At 39.8% G+C, this 20199-nt stretch overlaps 1 long non-coding RNA gene across 11 annotated transcripts in view; it reads right to left on the reverse strand.

The window, feature by feature from the left end:
• LOC105712861 (uncharacterized) overlaps positions 1–20199 on the reverse strand; it is a 726004-nt gene that overhangs the window by 687289 nt on the left and 18516 nt on the right. The gene's annotated exons all lie outside the window — the stretch shown is intronic.

A 20199-nucleotide genomic window follows, 5' to 3' on the forward strand; every position in this document is an offset into this window, starting at 1 on the left:
CTGAGCAGGATCTTAGCACTATTTAACTTTATCTTTCCTATAACTATCACTTCATTTCACTCCTAGGCACTGTAGGGAAATGCAGCTATCACACAAGAAGGTTTCTTTCCAGACCAGCACTTTTCATGTCCAGGTCGACAGTCTGTAAAGGAAGGGCCCACTTCAACAAGCAGGGGCAGGACCTTTCCAGATTCACCCTCAGCCCTAAACCACCAGCTTTGAGGCCAGGCCAGAATGTTCCATCATACAGGGGAATTTTCCTCCATTATTTCATTTGAATTAAAAATTATTTGAGATTCTATTCCAAGGCCAGTGTAGCCTGGGGCCTCTAAAAAGACAGCTGTTTCAACCTGCTCACCATCCTCGGGCTTCCGCAGCACATCACTCAGAAACAGAGTGCAGCCCACAGGCCTCTAGCTCACCCTCTGGCAGGACACATCTTCCTACAGTCATCCATGGGGCCAAAGCCAGCCACACCATCAGGAATCACCAAGAGGCCAAAAGGCAGGCAGCCATCATCTCAAATCCAATTCATTTCAATATCTGTGCTTCCCAGTCCTGCTTTCTCTCCCTGCCCTGTTAGAGTCCTGCATCCTATTTAACCTGATTTCTGAAACATGTTCATTTCATCATGCCTCAGCAGTTTGCATGTTTTCTTAATCTTTACCTTACTCCCACTCTTTGGTATATAAGAGCTATCTTAAAACAGGGTGTTCATGTTCTCAGCCTGTCCATTCATTCATTCACCCACTCATTCACCAAATATTTATTGGGAGCTATTTATGTCAGACTGTACAAGATATTGAAGACACAAATGAATAAAATGCTACCTTTGTACTTGAGGAAGTCAAACCACCATGGCATATGTATACCTATGTAACAATCCTGCGTGATCTGCATATGTACCCCAGAACTTAAAATATAATATAAAAAATACAAAAAAAGGAAATTTAAGAAAGTGAAAGATCTGTATGCTGAAAACTATAAAACATTGATGAAAGAAACTGAAGATGACACAAATAAATGGAAAGATATCTGTGTTCATGAATTGGAAGAACTAATATTATTAAAATGTCCATACTACCCAAAGCAATCTACAGATTCAATGCAATCCCTATCAAAATTTCAATGTCATTCCTCACAGAAATCAAGAAAATAATTTTAAAATTCATATGGACACACAAAACACCCCTAATAGCTGAAGCAATCTTGACTAAAAAGAACAAAGCTGGAGGCATTACACTACCAGATTTCAAAATAAATTACAAAGATATAATAATCAAAACAGGATGCTACCAGCACAAAGACAGACACATTGACCAGTGGAATAGGATAGAAAGCCTAGGGGAAAAAAAAACACATCTCTGGACAATTGATTTTTAACAAGGGTTCCAAGATCACACACAATGGAGAAAGGACAGTATCTTTTAATAAATGGTACTGAGAAAACTAGATATTGACATACAGAATAATATAAATGAACTCTGATGTCACCTTTTATACAAGAATCAACTCAAAGTAGAGACTTAAATATTAAGATCCAAAACTATAAAACTACTAGAAGAAAACATAGGGGCAAAGTTCCATGACATTAGTCTGGGCAATGATTTCTTCAGCACAACCCCAAAAGCACAAGCAATAAAAGCTTCCACACAGAGAAGGAAACAGTAAATAGAATGAAGAGACAACCCACTGACTGGGAGAAGATATTTGCAACTTATACATTGGTTAAGAGGCTAACGTTCACAATAAACCAGGAACTCAAACTATTTAATAACAAGAAAACAAATTACCCAATTAAAAAAATGGGCAAAGGGCTTGAACAAACATTTGTCAAAAGAAGATATATAAATGACCAACAGATAAATTTTTAAATGCTCAACGTGTCTAATTATAAGAGAAATGCAAATTAACATCACAATGAGATGTCATCTCACACCTGTTAGATTGGCTATTATCAAAAAGATAAAAAGGTTGTCAAGAATGTGAAGAATGGGGAACCCTTCTTTATAGACTGTTAGTAGTATCATAAATTAGTATAGCCATTTTGGAAAACTGTACAAATGTTCCTCAAAAAACTAAAAATAGAGTTACCGTATGATTCTACAATCCCACTACTGGGTATTTATTTACCCAAAGTAATTAAAATCAGTTTGTCAAAGAGATGTCTGCACTCTCATATTTACTGCAGCACTACTCACTATAGCCAAGATATAGAAACAACTTGAGTGCCCATCAATGGATGAATGGATTTTCTAAATGTGGTCTATATGCACAATGGAATACTATTCAGCCTAAAAAAAAAATAGAAAATTCTGTCATTTGTGACAACATGCATAAATCTAGAAGACATTAAATGAAACAAGATATTAAGTGAAGATATTAAAGATATTAATATAATGAAATTTAAAAGGCACAGAGACACCAAGATCTCACTTACGTGTGGAACCTACAGATGTTGAACTCATAGAAGTAGAGAGTAGAATGGTGGTTACCAGAGGCTAGGGTGTAGGTGAGGGGTCAGAAAGGGAAGATCTTCATCAGTGGTTACAAAGTTTCAGCTAGATAAAAGGAATAAGTTCTGGTTTTCTATTGCATAGCACATGACTGTTAACAGTTAATAGTTTAGTTATAATTAGTTAATAATAATATATATTTCAAAATAGCTAAAAGAGGATTTTAAGTCTTCTCGCCAGAGATAATAAATATTTGTGACAGATATGCTAATTAGCCTGATTTGATAATTCCACAATGCATACATGTATCAAAACATGTTGTACTCCATAAATATGAGCAATTATTATTTGTCCATTAAAAATAAAACTTTTTAAAAAAGGACAGTGCCAAGATTTTTTAAAAATAGATTGCATTAATCAAGACGAAGAAATTTCTGGTAGAGTTGGTTAGCAAAGATTATCAGAAGCTCAGGTTTCGAAATGTCAAGTTTGAGATGCTTACTGGACCATCTGAAATGACCAAGCAGGCAATTGGAAATATGGATATGTGATTCACGGGAGATGTTCAAGCTAGAAGATCTATTTGGAAGCCATTAGCAGACAGATGGTATAAAAGCCATGTGGCTGAATAAGATCACCGAGGAGATGTGTACAGATTGGGAATGAACCATGTGGCCCTTGAGTTTTTAGAAGTCAGAAGCCTGCAAAGGAACCAGCAAAAGAGATGGTGAAAGAGTGATCAGAAAAGTGAGAACCAAGAGGTAGGCATTGATTTTAGCAAAAGAAACATCAGGAGAGGAAGAAGGAAGAAGAGAAGGAGGAGGAGAATTGTTATGACCTCCCAGATTACTTTCTTGTTCTCAGTGCTTCAGTTTCCCATCTGCCTAGTGTTGCTAGCCAAAGCCCAGACCTCAGTGCAGCCATGACTATCTGAACTACCAAGGCACTTAATTACCAGTGGTTGCTTAATTGTTCCAATATCACTATATTTTTATGGAGTTAATAAGAAGCCTTCATTGCCTGAATTATGTAATTGCACACTCTTTGTAATCAGAGAATTCTCTGAAGGTGGGAATAATTTTATTTGTTTTTGAAATCAGAGCACTTACCATGAAAATTATTTCTGAAAATTTTGGTATGTTTTATCTAATTTCCTAAAATTATCCATTTTAATATCTGTAAAAGGACTCCCTTTTCTTCTGCTGGAAGCCCAAGAGAAACTGGTATTTGCACCTCCCCAAAGCAAACTTATCCTCTTTGATTACATTTGCAAGCCAATGAATTAACAAAGCTGGTAGCTCCTAAACAGACATAAATCTCCCCTATTAGATGCTAATGCAAAAGCAAACATTCATCAACAGAACATCAGATTGGCAGTCCAAACCCAGAGAATTATAATCAAAGGCAAAATCCCATTTCTAAAATTTGGCCCTTGCATTCTAGCTTTTATTAAAAGTTTTCTATCCAGTATAGAAACACAGGTCACTGTCATGATCTTCAGTTCACTGACACACACTTTCATTTCCTTTGCCATTCATAACATTCTGCTCTAAGCAGCATTTTCTCTTCCAAGTCTGTTGTAAAAGAAATTATGACATTTCATGAACACAGAGTCAAAGTTCTATAAGAACACACAGATATGTGTAATATAAGCATGAATGAGTTCCATATGTCTTTTGAAAAAACAAGGTTCTACTAGAGCAAGAGGTCATCCAATATTAATCAGACACACATGAATTTTACTTAACAGTCTGCCAGTGGCTTTGATTTCTGAGAAAATGAACATTTTAGTCTATGTAAATAATCTTTGCCTTTGAAAGAAATAAGAGAAAATGATGTTTTTCCTTTCCTATAATGAAATTTTCTCCTTCTGGTTTGTATGCACCAACTAAGGTCAAAAGGAAAATCTTCTACTGCCATCCAGCACTCACCTTCACTTGACCTTGATTAATATCTGGAACAGTTGACAACCTATGCCCTGACTGTCCAGGTCTTACTCCATACCTAAGGAAATCAGAGAGCATTTCTACACAATGCAATGAACGTTGTGCATTCATTCAAGTAGTTGCTCACTGAGAACTGCCACAAACTACACTCTAGCAGGTGGTTTTTTCCTGCCAATCCGCAGAACATACAGATATGCTGAGCTTTTATTTGATCTTTTGAAGATTTTAATAGAGCATTGTATGATCACATTGCCTTTTGCCTGTGTTAGTGTTAATGTACATGTTACACTTTCAAACAAGCTCTGTTGCAAATATACTCCCATTCCAAAACAAGGTAAAAAAGACTTTGATGACTCTCTGGAACCATCCTAATGTGGCATGATAATTCCCACTGTGATCTTCAGAAGAATGTAAAGTCCAAGAGATTCAGCATTGTTGTCCCCTTTATACCTAGGAAACTCCCAAAATCACCTCCTTTTAAGAAATCATGAATGCTTGAAATACATCATTTTAGGAAGAAAAACTTGTGAGGTCACTTTTTATAAAAACATGTCTATGTCTCTGGCAGCTATTTGGTTAGAAGTCTTTCAATGTGTGATCTTCACACCAATTAGTACTGCCAAAGGAATTGTCGCAGGTGACTTCAAGTTCCTTGTGGAGTCCCACAGAGCGGCTTCAGCCACAGCCTTACTCAGCTGTATGCCAGCTTTGGGAAATGGACAGGGTGGGAGAATCCTGACACCTGGCTCGGAAGCATTCCACCTAAATAACTAGCTGTGCAAATGACGTAGCTCACTGCTCCCCTATGGAACTGTACCTTCTTAGTTCAAAACTCAGGTTATTGTTCCAGGTAAGACAATCTAAACATTCAGAAACAGAGGAAAGACTAAGCCATAGCACATCTGATAGAGGGAATACTCTAGAGTTGGGATAAAAAATGAGAGAGCTCTATTAGTGCAAGCATGGAAAGATTTCTAAGACACACTGACTACTACAAAGGGAAAAAGAGCAAATCAAAGAATCAAAACTGACAAGATCTTCTCACTTACAGAAAAAGCAAATTCTATGTAGAAAACTGTAAATTTCCATATGTTTACAGAAAAATACATATTAATATGTGTCTGTATTTATAGATATATACAGGTTGAATATCTCTCATATAAGATGCTTGGGACCAGAAGTGTCTCAAATTTCAGATTTTTTTTTATATTCTCAAGTATTTCTGAATATGTAATGAGACATTTTGGGAATGGAACCCAAATATAAACATAAAATATATTTATGTTTCATATACACCTTATAGAGAGACTGAATGTGATTTTATACAGTATTTTTTATAATTTTGTGCAAGAAACACATGACCCATCACATAAGGTCAGGTGTGGGATTTTTCACTTGTTGCTTCATGTCAGCACTCAAAATGTTTTGGATTTTAGAACATTTCAGATTTCAGATGTTGGATTAGGGATCTCAACCTGTGTATACGTGTGTGTGTGTGTGTGTGTGTGTGAGAGAGAGAGAGAGAGAGACATACCCTTCCGTGCTTATACATATGTGTGAAGGGATAGTTATGCATTATACAGATACAGCAGTAATTCTCTCCAGGGAAGGGAGTATGGTTGGGGTGGGTTAAGAATGGATTTTTCACTTTATCCTGCGTTCTTTGGCATTCTGGATTTTATTTTAGCAATGAGAATGCATTTACATGTTACTTGTATTACATTTTAACAACAGCATAAAACATCTGAGATTACAGGAAATAATTATATCTAGAATATAAACAAAATTTAGGATATAAATAATAAAAATAGGAGTAAATAAGAGTGCCCTAATTTTTTCTTAGGAATGTTGATTCAGATAAAGGCACTATGTATGAAAGTGGTTTATAAATGGCATAACAGTATATAGACAAGGGCTGAATTTTTTGCTTATATGGTCAGGGTGTGCTATGAATAATGGCTAAAATTTCACACTCTGGAGTCAGATCAGAGGATTTAAAGTCTCAGCATATCACATATATGAGCTATGGGTCTCAGGAAAATGATGGAAGTTCTCTGTACCTCAGTTTCCTAATCTGGAAAATTAGAACCATGATAGTAATTACTCCCATAAGACTATGGTAAGGACTAAAACAGTATTACAATAGAGGGTTTAGCACAGAGCCTGGCGCATGGTAGCCCATAGGATGAGTGAGTCATAGTTATTAACAGACTTAAAGAACACCTGAAGGCTTCTATATGCCAAAATGTATCCCTCCACTGCTTCCCTATTCATTGGAAAAAGTCCACAATAGTCACTATCTGGCTTAGAGCCTCAGAGACCACTTTTATGAAAGAAATGTAGCAAAACCTGAGGAAGGTTAAATCTTGATATTACAGAAATATTTATAGGGCAGCTATGACATGCAAGCAAGGCACTGAGGAGGATAAAAAAGAATGCCAAAGAGATGCTCTGTGATCTCAGGGAACTCAAAGGGATAAGACATAAATGTAAGAAAGTGAAAGCATATACAAGAGATAACAGCTCAATGCCGTACAAGAAGTGTCACAAGCCAGTGCATGCTTAATTGCCTAACAGTGATGCAGGGGAGGATTAGAGCCATGCAAAGACCAGAGACAGAGCTGGGGGAAAATGAACCAGGACTGCTTCAAGGAGAAAAGGGAATTTGCACCAAGAATGGGATGGCTTTAGATAAGCAGGGAGGAGCGGGGGAGTGGCAGGGGCCCCCCAGGGGGAAGTGGAACATAAGCCAAGTCAGGAAAACAGGAAACCCCTGAGCATTATTAGGGGAAGACACAGGGATGGAGATCATGAGTGAGGGAGTAAATCTGACCAAAGCAAAGGAGTTAGGCAAGGGGCATGTTGTGAGCAGGAGGAACGCGAGGATAGCCTGGAATCTGAATATGGAAGACTTGAGATAGATCAAGAAGTCTGAGATGCAGCCTGTAGATGGTGGCCGGTCACAGAGGTTCCAAATGAGCAAAATGCCACTGAATTGAGTCCTTTTGAATGCAGAAAAAAATCCTTTAGGAAGCTACAAAGGATTTCATGGGAGCACCAGGACTCAGCACAGAACATGAGGATGTCTCAGGAACTAAGAAAGGTTGACTTAAAAAAACCAGAGTGGGTAGAGCAGCCAATTGGCTCAGCATTAAGTTCTCTGAAGGTCATCACCAGAGACAAGCCGAGAGTCAGAGCTGGAGAGTTTCAGAGTCAGCCAAGTTCAAGGCCAAGCCTCAGGCCTTGTAAGGGTAATTTGAAGAACTAAGCATGCCTCCACATGCCTCCTAATACACTGACATAGGACACAGAGCTTTCTTAGCACAGAGGCAAGGCATCCTCAACTGCATGTGGTACATCTTCAAGAGCCACATCTTCAAGAATCTACATGTAAAGGCTGAGCCAATTTTGAAATTCTGAAAGGGGTGTATAGCGGGCAGGGAGGTGAAGAGAGACCAAGGTTGTCTTTGGGGTGTCTGGGGAAATCAGATCACATGGAATCAGCCTAAACCTTAACAGCTTATGCCCTAATTTCTGCTTCTGTGTCACTTTTCCTCTGAGAAGTTTGGGTCTGACTCTTCTTCAGGATAAATATGGGGGTCCTCAAATGCAAGGGTATAAATGTGAGGGAAGAGTGAAGCACAGCTTATTAAAGTCCAAAGCATGTTTATTGAGCACATGCTGTGTTCATCACTGGACTTGGCTGGGGAATCAAAGATGGACCAAACACTGAGTGTTCCAACCATCAACAGCTGCCTCACAAACCACCCCCAAAATGTGCGGCACAAAACCACTGTTTTAACATGCTCATGGTTTTGTGGAAGTCAAGGAATTAGTGAGAACACAAAGGAGTAGATCAAACAGCTTGAAAAGACTGGGATAGCCTTGCTAGAACTATATGTGTGTGGCGTAGTTTCTGGCTATCTGTCAGATTCCTCGGTTCTTCCCTGACATGGCCTATTCAAATGACTTCCTCACATGGAAGTTGCAGGGTAGTCAGACTTCTTACATGACTAGCCATGGATCCAGAGAAATGGAAATAAGGAAAGCAGAACCTATTAGTCCCCTTAAAGGCCAGGCTCTGAACTGGTATAGCATCAGTTCCACCATGTTCTGTTGGTCGAAGCAGTGACATTTGAGTAAAGAGAGGGAAGGGATTGATGGCAGCCATCTTGTGGACAAACTTACACACCACACTTGCCTGTGAGGAGATGAGAGGCCAGGAGCTCTGTGAGGGCAAGAGTACCCCAATGCCTACTACACTTCCTGACACATAACACGTACGCAATAACTACTTACTAAATTTATGAATAAGATGTATCCAGGTGGGTGCAGTGGCTCATGCCTGTAATCCTAGCACTTTGGAAGGCCAAGATGGGCAGATCACAAGGGCAAGAGATCGAGAAAATCCTGGCCAACATGGTGAAACCCCATCTCTACTAAAAATACAAAACTTAGCTGCGTGTGGTGGTGCGTGCCTGTAGTCCCAGCTACTCCGGAGGCTGAGGCAGGAGAATCCCTTGAACTGGGGAGGCAGAGGTTGCAGTGAGCTGAGATCATGCCACTGCACTCCAGCAAGTGTCCAGCAAGACTTCATATCCCAGTTTCTCCCTCAGCAAAACATGTATATACCCTCAAAGAGATTTACTTTTAAGAAACACTATGGAAATTGGGGTAGGAAAATAGCCCTGACTTCTCTAGTTTGGTATTAATAGGCCATAATTATCAGAAATTAACCAACTTTTCACATTACGTGGTCAGATGTGGTCTTGATACCTATCTACAACTCTACAACTAAATACTATCTCCAAGATTTAAAACCAAAGTGCTGTTCAATTGAATTCATGATACTCCTGACAGAGCTCCTGCTCCACTCTTTTTCTGTGATACCCAGCTGAGATGGACAATACAGAAACCTCATGGTTTCCTTCATCCCTCTCATACTTCAATATCCCATCAGAATCAGCACTAAGCAGACAGAAATGTGTTTCCTTATACTTTGGTCACACCCTTGGCTTACTCAGTCTTCCAGAGCCAAATGTGCCTCCCAAGAAGAAGACACCAGGCTGCATCTCACCATTATGAGTAGGGAGTGCACACTTCCTATAGAAAGGAGAAAGAAATCAAAGAAAGACAAACTTCCAACACCCCATCCGAAGTCTCCCTCTGTCTTTGCCTAACATTCCTCAGTCCTAGAGGTTGCCTAAACATGTATTTGGTGCATATATGATGATATGGGGTGGGTGTGTGTGTGTGTGTGTGTGTGTGTGTGTGAAAATCTTGCCCTGTTGCCCAGTCTGAAGTGCAGTGACATGATCTTGGCTCACTGTAACATCCACCTCCCAGGCCCAAGTGTTCGTCCTGCTCCACCTCATGAGTAGCTGGGACTATAGGCACGTGCCACTATACCCAATTAACTTTTGTATTATTTTTGGTATAGATTGTTTTGCCATGCTACCCAGGATGGTCTCAAGCTCTTAGGCTCAAGTGATCCACCCATCTCGGCCTTCTGAAGTGCCAGTATTACAAGCATGAACCATCATGACTGGCCCATATATGAGGTTTTTAATGCATGGCAAGATCTCTTAAGAAAAAAAAAAAAGGTCAACATTTACTGAGCATTCAGTACGGGTCGGACACTGTGCAAATTTCTGTTCACAAATGATCTTCCTGAAGCCCCACAATCCAGTAAGATAACGTTATAGTTTTGTGCCCATTTTATAGCTAGGAAAACTGAGATTTAAAGAAATGAGAAATTTGCTCAATTCATACAGTTGGTGGAAAGCAAAGATAACATTTGTACGCAGGCAACCTAAATCCAAGGTGCAGCTTCTTCAGCCTCAGAATACTGCCCCTTCTTTTTCCCTGAGGCAGGTAAGTATGGGAGCTGGTTGATGGCTGAGATCACTATTAATAATCGGAGGGCTGACTGGATTCTTGGAATTAGGGCTGATAATTAGGATGCAGAGTTAATGACAAATCAAGCTGCTTGGCCAATGAGATCCTGCTGAGGCCCCCCAGGCTCTCCAGACAATCCAACCCTCTATTTAGCTGAGCAGATAGATAATGCTGTTCCCACACAGGGAGGGAGGGTGCCCTCCATGAACATTAATCTCTACGTGAGAAGGGAAAATTCAGCTCCCTGCCAAAATCTCAGCCCTGGCTTCTTTTCCATCAAGGTACTTGAACGAATCCACCATAGGCTTTTTCTTTCTTCCTTGTCAGGAAGCCAAGAGTGGCATTTCAAAGGACACGTTTACCCCCTAGCAATTTCTCTCTTCCACCACCATGCACTTTCTTCTCATAAAATCAGGCCAGACGATGAAGCTGTAAACCCAGCTGGTGAGACACTGATGTCCTCCTGTTTCTCCTCCCTCCCTCTGGTGGGTATGGCTCAGGAGCTGTGCATCATGAACAATAAACATTTAAATGAAAATGCTTCAAGACAGAGACAATCACAGTTTAACAACAACAATCACCCCCCACTAAAAAAAAAAAAAGTTAAAGGCTTTGATTGATATAGCAGAGGGGTGAATTTGAGAGAACCTATGGCATGCAAATAACAGAATGGACAAAACTGCAAGGAAAAATCTCGACCTCGGGTTTCTGAAATGCTCTGCCTTAATGATCACCAACATCTGGAGCACATACATGGGGAATGGACTGTCCCTGCGAAATGTACCAAACAAATCGACTCCTCTGCTCCTTAGTTCAAACGCCTACATTTTTACAGTGAATGGGAAATCTGCAGCAATCACTGTTACACCACTTACGTTTAAAAAAATTCATCAGGTAGACAGATTACAGAAAGTAAAGCAGAGTTTCATATATTCTGCAATCTCATCATCTCTGCCAAAAACGAACCACTAAAGGAAATCTCAGAAGTTTTATGTTTGCCTGCCATCTTTTGTTTTCTTACCTCTATATAGGACTATAAAAGATAGAACTTCAGGGGACTCAAGACAAGCTGACTTCATCAGACTTGAGACATGGCAGATTTTAAGAGAAATTAAAAGTATGTATGGGTTTCTCATTCCCTCTATTTTCTGTGACAATGCACAGAATAACTTTTTCATTCTCCAAACTCCAAAAATGAAACATAAAGTTGGTAAGTGTGTTAACTGTCAAAATAAAGGTACAAAAACTATACCACATCTAGTGGTGGTGGACTACTTCCCAGTCAAAAAAAAAAAAAGGATGTACTGATAGTTTAAAATGAAAGAAAAAAATTTGTTTTCCTTCAACTTCCCTATAGAACTTACACACATACCCATTTTCAGGAACTGAGGTTAATTTTTCACATCCATAAAATGAAAGTATTGGATTGAATGAATGCACAGCTGCCTTCCCAAGTGAAACAAATTCTATAATTTTAAATATATGCATACATATATCATATATACATAATATATAAAATGCACACATGGCCTGGCGCGGTGGCTCAAGCCTGTAATCCCAGCACTTTGGGAGGCCGAGGAGGGTGGATCACGAGGTCAAGAGATTGAGATCATCTTGGTCAACATGGTGAAACCCCGTCTCTACTAAAAATACAAAAAATTAGCTGGTCATGGTGGCGCGTGCCTGTAAACCCAGCTACTCAGGAGGCTGAGGAAGGAGAATTGCCTGAACCCAGGAGGCAGAGGTTGTGGTGAGCCGAGATCGCGCCATTGCACTCCAGCCTGGGTAATGAGCGAAACTCCGTCTCAAAAAAAAAAAAAAATGCACACATAAGCATACATCTATGTGCATATATATGTGTATATATATATGTGTGTATTTACACATATACAACAAAAGAGTTACTATGCTGACATGTCAACATAATTTTAATATAAAAATGTATTTTCCCTTGCATCTGATATGCATTTAGTCTCTCTGGGCTTCAGTCTCTGAATCTGAACAAAAATAAAGACTTGGACTCATGGGTGGAAAATGGGTTTCAACTTGCTTGCCAAATCTCATCCTTTGCCAGGGTCATTATGTTGAAAAGCATCAGTGAAGCTATGCCTGGGCTCGGCATAAAAGAGTGCTTATATTTATAATGAGTATTTATATATAGTGAGCATTTATGATGAGTAATTATAATAAGCCATAACACAAGGCAGATCATCACGCTATTTCTATTGCTCTCAATCAGCCTATTAAAGTCTAAATTCTATTCCCTGTGTGAGAGAGTTATTGTGGGGACAAAGAGAAGTCAAGAATGGGTCTATGCACTGGAGGTTCACAACCAAAAAAACAGAAGTCCAAAGAAATGAAATTCCTTGCCTGTAGTCAAAACTTGAATTCCAGCATTCTGAGTCCAGAGCTGTCATACTCCACCACCCCACCTTCCTTAAATGCTACCAAGCTCTACGCAAGGGATTGCCTACCTGTGATCAGTGAATCAATCAAGATCCAACCAGGAAGCAGAAACCTCTCCTCTCCAGGTATTTTAAGCAGAGGAAATTAATTAGGGAATTTGTTACACATAACTGGAGAGCTAAGAAGCAAAACTGGTGAAGCAATCAGGGAATTAGTAACAGCAGAAAGTTGCTGTCATCCTTAGACTGAAAGAACACAAGAAGAAGGTAATATTCCCTGAACCAGTTTAGCAGCTTCCAGGTAAGAGATGGAACTAGGGAGGGAGAAACCGTGGGGAGCTAGAATCATAGAAGAGATGCAGCCACAATGAAAAAACGAAGGCTTCTCCCTGCTGTAGTCTTCTGTAAGTGTCTCCATTGACCAAACCCACTCATATACCAGTTACCAAGAAAGCCTGAGAAATAACAGCCACATGATTATAAGCAAAGCAGTTACAGATAAAATAATATATTGCTAGATAAATAGATAAATACAGATATGATTTCAGGCCATAAGGTTTTAAAAAGGGGGTGGGGGCAGCTAGGCTATGTCCATATCCTAGGGATATGCCCAGTTTTTTCTCCCTAATCCATTAACATTTTCCTATTAATAAACAAAAACATCTCCCCTCTCTCAAATGGAGCAGGCAAGAATCTTTTCTTTGTTCTTGAGTCTCATGCCTCCAGCCTCGCAGTCAAGGGACACAGACTGGCATATTACCTACAGAAGTCTTGAAATTTTGCACAGATGCCAAACTAAAAATAATCTCCTATCCAAATCACTCCAACTCTTGTATGAAGGTTTAAGGCATTGAGAGAAGAGGGAAATTATCAGAAAGGGAAGACAAAGAAAATTAGCTGTCCTCAGAGACTCATAAGTTAAATGAAAATGTCTTCAAACTATAGATTGGAGGGAGTTCTGTAGCTGCAAGATGCCCAACTTCAGAGTCTAAGACAATGATTGTCAAAACATGATCCTGGCTGTCTAAATCAGAACCACTTAGAGGCTATTGTTAGATACCTAACCTCCAGACCCATAGTACTAGTAAATCTAGACATAGAACCTGAGTATTGTATCTTTGGTAGAGGCTCTAAGATACTTTGGGAATAAGGGTGCCAGGAGTAGGAAATCCTTGGCATCAACCAGAAATTCAGGCTGTAGCTCCCAGCATTCCTTCCAAGGTGAGCCAGTGATGCTAACAATTCACCTCACCTATAGCTGTCAATGGTGTATTGCTCTGTTCGATCGATCATCCATAAGAAGGCCTGCCCACTGTCCAGTCCTATTCCTGGGGATCTATTCCACCTCTTGACTGTGTATTTATAGTTCTTCCTTCCCTTTTCCCCTTTCCTGGGGAAAACGAGTGGGGCCTGACAGTTGAAAAAGCTTGCTTCCCTTCCTCCCTGCAGTCCTCCTCCAGTCTCCCTCTTTTTTTGCTTCACATTGACCTCCCCAAGAGACCCCTTCTCCTGAAACTGGGGGACCCAACACACCAGTTCCTCATTTCCCATGTCACCCTAAAGTGACAGAAGAGGTGGCTGTAGTAGATCTGGCTGCCCCAGCTGCTGGTCTGGGAGGCTTATCCATCACATGTCAGGAGGTCCTGTCCTCTCTGGGGTTGACTGAGGTTAAAGGGCCTCAGTGAACCCCAGAGGCTGGTGCCATGTGGCTCCTAATACTGGGAGGCATATTTTCTTCCCAGGAAACCCCAGAGATAAGCCTCCACTCCACAGATTGACAACCGCCTTATTTTCCTCCCTACAGGGAATGGATCAGGATGCAGCATTGTTATTTGTGCCTCATGTAACAGTGTTTCTTTTCCTTTAAACAATCGACAGGGGCCACCTTCCAGGGAATGGAAGACGAAAAGATGGTGAGATTACCTGCCAGGATCATTTAGGCTTTAATGATTTTCACGTGAGTGCTCCCGGAGAAGCTGTACAGCAACCGAGTCATAGGATGCTGTTGTAATAAAATTAAAATTACTAAAATAAACTGCTGGGCATCTGGAAAGCACTGAGAACACAACACATTATGTAAACTGACATCCAAACATTGTACACGTACATGGCCCTTGAGTTACAACAAAGGCATTATGCATGCTAAAGACTTATTTTTTTAATTTTAATTTCCTTGTAAGTAGATATCAATTTTCTTTATGTGGTCCAGGGTTTTACAGTTTCTTCATGTCAAATTCTCAAATTCACATTTACCTACATTCTAGAGCTGCAAATACCAAACAAGAACTATTCAAATGAAAAGTAAACATGTTCACACATATGCAAATAATAGATTCCCCTCTGCCTCCTTTATTCACTAGCTATGCTGGAATCCATTAAAAACAGACTTAGGATTAAAGATCTAAATATGAATACTTTGTGACTCTGAATTCAAGCTCTGTGTATCACTCTTTAAAAAAAAAAGAAACACTAAACACCAAATGACATTCAGTTTGATCATGAATATTGATAATATTATATTTATTTAAAATATAATGTATTCATCGGTACTCAACCAAAAGTAAAATTAAACTCATCAGGATCAGAATAACTGTTTGGTTTTGCAAAAGTCAAGGACCCTCGTTGGGTGGCTTAATGACTTCTTGTTTGTGTTCTGTTTGCATAAATTATCCATCAAGTGCAGCCATTACACCGGATGCAGCATGGCACTTGCAGAGGAATGAGAGCCGCATCAGGATCCTCATTAAAGGGAAATGCAATTGGAATGGAGTCATCACTCCATGTCTGGCAAGGATCTGCTGTCTCCATCCCTTTGCACCAATTCCATTTGAAGTTGGAACTGGGCTCACAGACCTGGATTTTTAAAAGCAACGGATGCAATCAAACAATAGATGTTGTAAGAGACAGCCGCTGCACCCGTAGCCAAATGCAATAAAGAAAGGGGAGAAAAACAATATAATGGGTTTCAAGGCAATCAGATGAGTCTCTGAGAATACAGGTGCTGGATAATTCTCTCTCTGTGTTCATCTAATTGTTTATGTACCATCAAAAAAAATTCTTTTCTCAATTTCTATAGATGTTCTTTCTACCTCATGATGTACCCCAATAAACAGGGTAGGGACTGGACCCCAGTCATGCTGTGTGAATACTAATTAAGTAAGACAGGCAAAAATAACAGCAACCCTGTTTCACATAGCACAAGCATCGTATTCCAGCCTGGACACAAGCTGCAGCTATTCCAATGTAACTGTATTACTTAATTCAGGAAAGCCTCTGAGAATGTCATTTTCTAGAATGAGATGATACAAAATGAAGTTGTAGAGCACAAGAGAAGCCACATAATAGGAAGAGAGTAACATCCCCACAGAGTGATAAGATGTTCTGTTTCTGAGATGTACAGAGCTGAGCATATGTTGTGTTGGAATAAAAAATGCAGGTGAGTCCAAGGGAAGTGAGAAACACACCACTTCTTATTGCAATCTTAAATAAAATTGCCTGTGTACCTAGAGACAGTTCTGGTTTGGTTCACAGACATTCAGCTCTGAAATAAGAAATTGAAAAGTATTATCAAATGATGATCGTAACTGTAAACTGGTGTTGGCTAAACCTGCCCTCAAGGCTGGGACACTATTACCAGCAGCTTAAGCTTGTCACAAATGTTACATGCAAGACAGCATATCTGTGCAAGATCCACACAGCTGGGGCTCAGAGTCAGGCTATAACTGGCTCAGACTGGTCTTTAATACTCTAAACTGATACCAAAAACAGCTGAGATGTGATGTACTTAGTTATAAGTACATCCTCAGGCCTAGTAATACCTCATAATACGACCTTACAGATAGGTTCAAGTACATGAAGGGACATTGTCCACACAGGTGACAGGAAACAGCTGTGCTCCATTTACACAAGGGACAGGAAAAGAGAGAATGACATTTCAATTACAATAGGCAGGTGTGACAGGTGTAAAAAGACAGAAATGAGGACAACTAAGTTATTAAATAAGAACCACATTATTAGGATAGTGTAGGAGGAATGGACCTTAAAATCTCGAACGTTAGCATATGCATACGTGATGAAATGACATGTTGATTAGAGCAAGCAACCTGTACATCAAATTTTTTTCATAAAATATTACCTTGAACAATATGAAATGGCCATCGTGGTAAACCACAAATGGTCAAATATCAGCAAGTTGATGTGATTCAACTCAATATTTCTGCCTTAAATGAGAACTCTGAACAACATCTAACGCATATTATGTTATCAATAAATATTTGTAGGATAGATGACTGATAAATGAATTTTCAAATATTTTAAATGAGAATGTTAAACTGAATGAGCAAGAGTTTGCTTGGTTGTTTTGCATGTAGAACATTCTTGTTATATGGATTTCTTTTTCTCACCTTCATTGATTATCTTTCTGTCCAAGACATCTTCTAGTTCATCTCTAAAGTTATGCTTACTACTGTCAGGGACTATGGTCATTTGTAGACACTGCTAATAACCGTCTTCTTTATTTTTTAGGTTATCAATAATGATGGTTTTTGAGTATTAATTGAAAAAATAGACACCAGAGGTTTCAATAATCAGTTTGCTTTTGAGTCTTTGTGCTGCCTTAAAAATGTTCAAGGAAAAATGGTCACCTTCGCTGAAGAAGCTTGAATTTGCTTCGTGCAGCAGGCTTGTCCAGACGTATGGTACTTTCTTCGCATCTTAACATATGCCAACTCCATTCTTTCAGTTGCATGAGGCAAAGCCCTTGCAAACAATCCTTACTTTTATGTTTGTATTTCACTCACATCCCATATCCAATCTATCAGCAAATCTAGAAGCACTACCTACAAAATACATCCCGAATGCAGCCACTCCTGACCATGTCTTTGGTTGTTCACTATCACCCACACCCTGACCCCTTCTAAGGTCAAACCATGGTCCTCTTCCACCTAGATTATGACAAGAACCCCTAACTGATCTTCCCATTTTATCCTTAGTTTCCTTGTCTTATTCTTCATAGGACAGAAAATCACCATTCTCAAAAGCTTCCATTAACTTCCTATTTCACTTGTAGTAAAAGCTAAAGTCCTTACAATGGTCTAAAAAGCCCTTCCCAATCGCTCCACAGCCTCTTGTCACTTCCCTGACTTTACCTCCTGCTTCTCTCCTCTTGCACGCTCTGCTCCAGCCACAATGGCCTCCTCCAGACATTCATGTGAGTCTCAAGTTCTTCCCCAGTCATCCTATCCCAAATGACAGCTCAGCCTGCACCAGCTCTCCATATCTCCCTTCTCTGCTTTTATTTTTCCCCCTAGCCTTTGCAGTGGTTTTAAAACATATCAACACGTTCTTTGATATTTCTCCCTTCAAAAGGTAGAAGCCAATTTCTCTCCTCTAAAGTATGGGCTTTTCTGAGTGATTCACTTTTAACAAGGACAAGCAGGTGGAAGTGATGGGATACTCTTCTAAAACAAGCTCATATAAAGGTGTCATGGCTTCCTCCTGCTCACTCTCTTGCTCTTAGATTGCTGATGTAGATTTGGACATAAGCTGTCATGTAAAGAGGGCACCCAGGCAACTCTATGGAGAGGTCCACATGGAAAGAAATGGAGACTTCTTGTCAGGAGTCACAGGGTAAGCCATCTTGGGAGAGGAGCCTCTGGCCCCAGACAAGCCATTGACTTACCACGGCCCCAGTCAATATTTTTACTTCAACCTCCTAAGAAATCCTGAACCAGAAACACCCAGCTGAGCTACTCTCAGATTCCTGACCCACAAAAACTTTGATGAAATAAATTGTTATGGTGTTAAGATCTAAGTTTTGGGATAATTTGTTATATAGCAATAGCTAACTAATACAGCCTTTATCACCATCCAGATATATACATCTTTTTTAATTATCTTGTTTATTGACTGTTTGTTTCCCTCAAGGACTATAAGTTCTGTGAGGGCAAAAATACTTGTCTATTTGTGTTCATTACTATGATTGCCATACCTAAAATAGTTAAATAAATTAATCTTTTACTTTTAATAATAAATGAGGTGGGTATCTAAGATATCCACACATTAGTGGATCAGGAATCAGCAAAAACAGGACATTCAAACACATACCTAGTGGAAGCAAGAATATATATTACTTGAGTTCAGATAGTACAGACAATGATTACACTTGACAATACAACAGACACCTCGACAGGTATGCGAAGGAATGACAAAAAGGGGATCCTATTTTCCTATGGAATACTAAAGATGTGTTTTCACAGAAAAGCAAATCAACCAGTAGATAATTTGTGAATTATTCATTCTTCATTCAGGCAGACAACAGAATTATCAGCAGAACTTTCTACAACCACACATGCCCAGACTTCACATCCCAATGTCCTGATTCAGGAGGTCTGAAGTGAGGCCTTGGCATCCTTAGCTATAAAGAAGTCCTCTAGATTCTTCCACTGCACAACCAACACTGGGTGGTAAATAACTAAAGAACGTAGGCAACTCCACAGCCCACTAGTCCTGGAGGCACATCAATGCAGCAACTCCTTCTGCATTCATCTATTCATTGATTACGTATCAAGATGCTGGGCATTTTGCTAGGCCCTGAAGAAATACAGAGCCTGGTGGAACTCAGGATCTTGTGAGAGATTAGACCCTCACCCAATGAGATGTACATCCCACAAAGCCTGTTGTTAGCCTCCTAGTTCCATCCCTGCCCTTCCCCACAGAGCCTGAAACTCACCCCACACATACACTGGGCTGAGGACAGATTGGGCACACATCATCAAAGAGACATCTAAGTTTTGGGATAATTTGTTACACAGCAACAGCTAACTAATACAGCAACTGGTGACAAGGGAGAGCTGAGGTTATCCCAGGAGAAATCGTCAAGTACAAAAGAAAAGAACTCCCAAGCATCCTAAGGAACCCCAGAAGTTAAGGACTGCCAGAGAAAGAAGGGCCTGCCAAGGAGACTAGAAATCAGGTTTCCTAGAGCTTAGAGGAAAACCAGACAGTAAAAGGTGTTTTAAGTCAAAGGCATGGCATACCCAAGCACGAGGTGGCCAAGCCTCATGTCTCTGTGATGCGGATTAACGTCCTGCTTGCTCAAATCTCTAAACTTAACATTTTGTAAAATGAGTTTCATCTAAACAAGGGCTAACTTTATCCTAGTAATTGATAGTTTATTTAATCCTTGGATAGCAGAAATAGCTCACAGCTAGGAGTCCTGTAGACCACAGTTCCAGTCCTGGTCTGCTACTAACTCTGGAGTCTTAGAATATAATTTAAATCACTTCAGGATCTGTTTCCGTGCCGCTAATAGTGAAGGAAGAAATAATATTTAAGGAGTTGTTTTTCTTTCTCATTCTACTATCAGTTTTAACATTCTATTAAAAATTATGTATGTGAAGATATGTGTGTGTGTCCATTCATGACCCAATATTATTCTCTGGGAACTGGAAGGCACTGTGTACAGGAGAGAAACTGTGATTTGACTCTGTTGGT

Source organism: Aotus nancymaae, unplaced genomic scaffold, assembly GCF_030222135.1.
Source record: "Aotus nancymaae isolate 86718 unplaced genomic scaffold, 86718_ANA_hifiasm-v0.15.2.pri h1tg000008l, whole genome shotgun sequence".
Classification (NCBI taxonomy): domain Eukaryota; kingdom Metazoa; phylum Chordata; class Mammalia; order Primates; family Aotidae; genus Aotus; species Aotus nancymaae.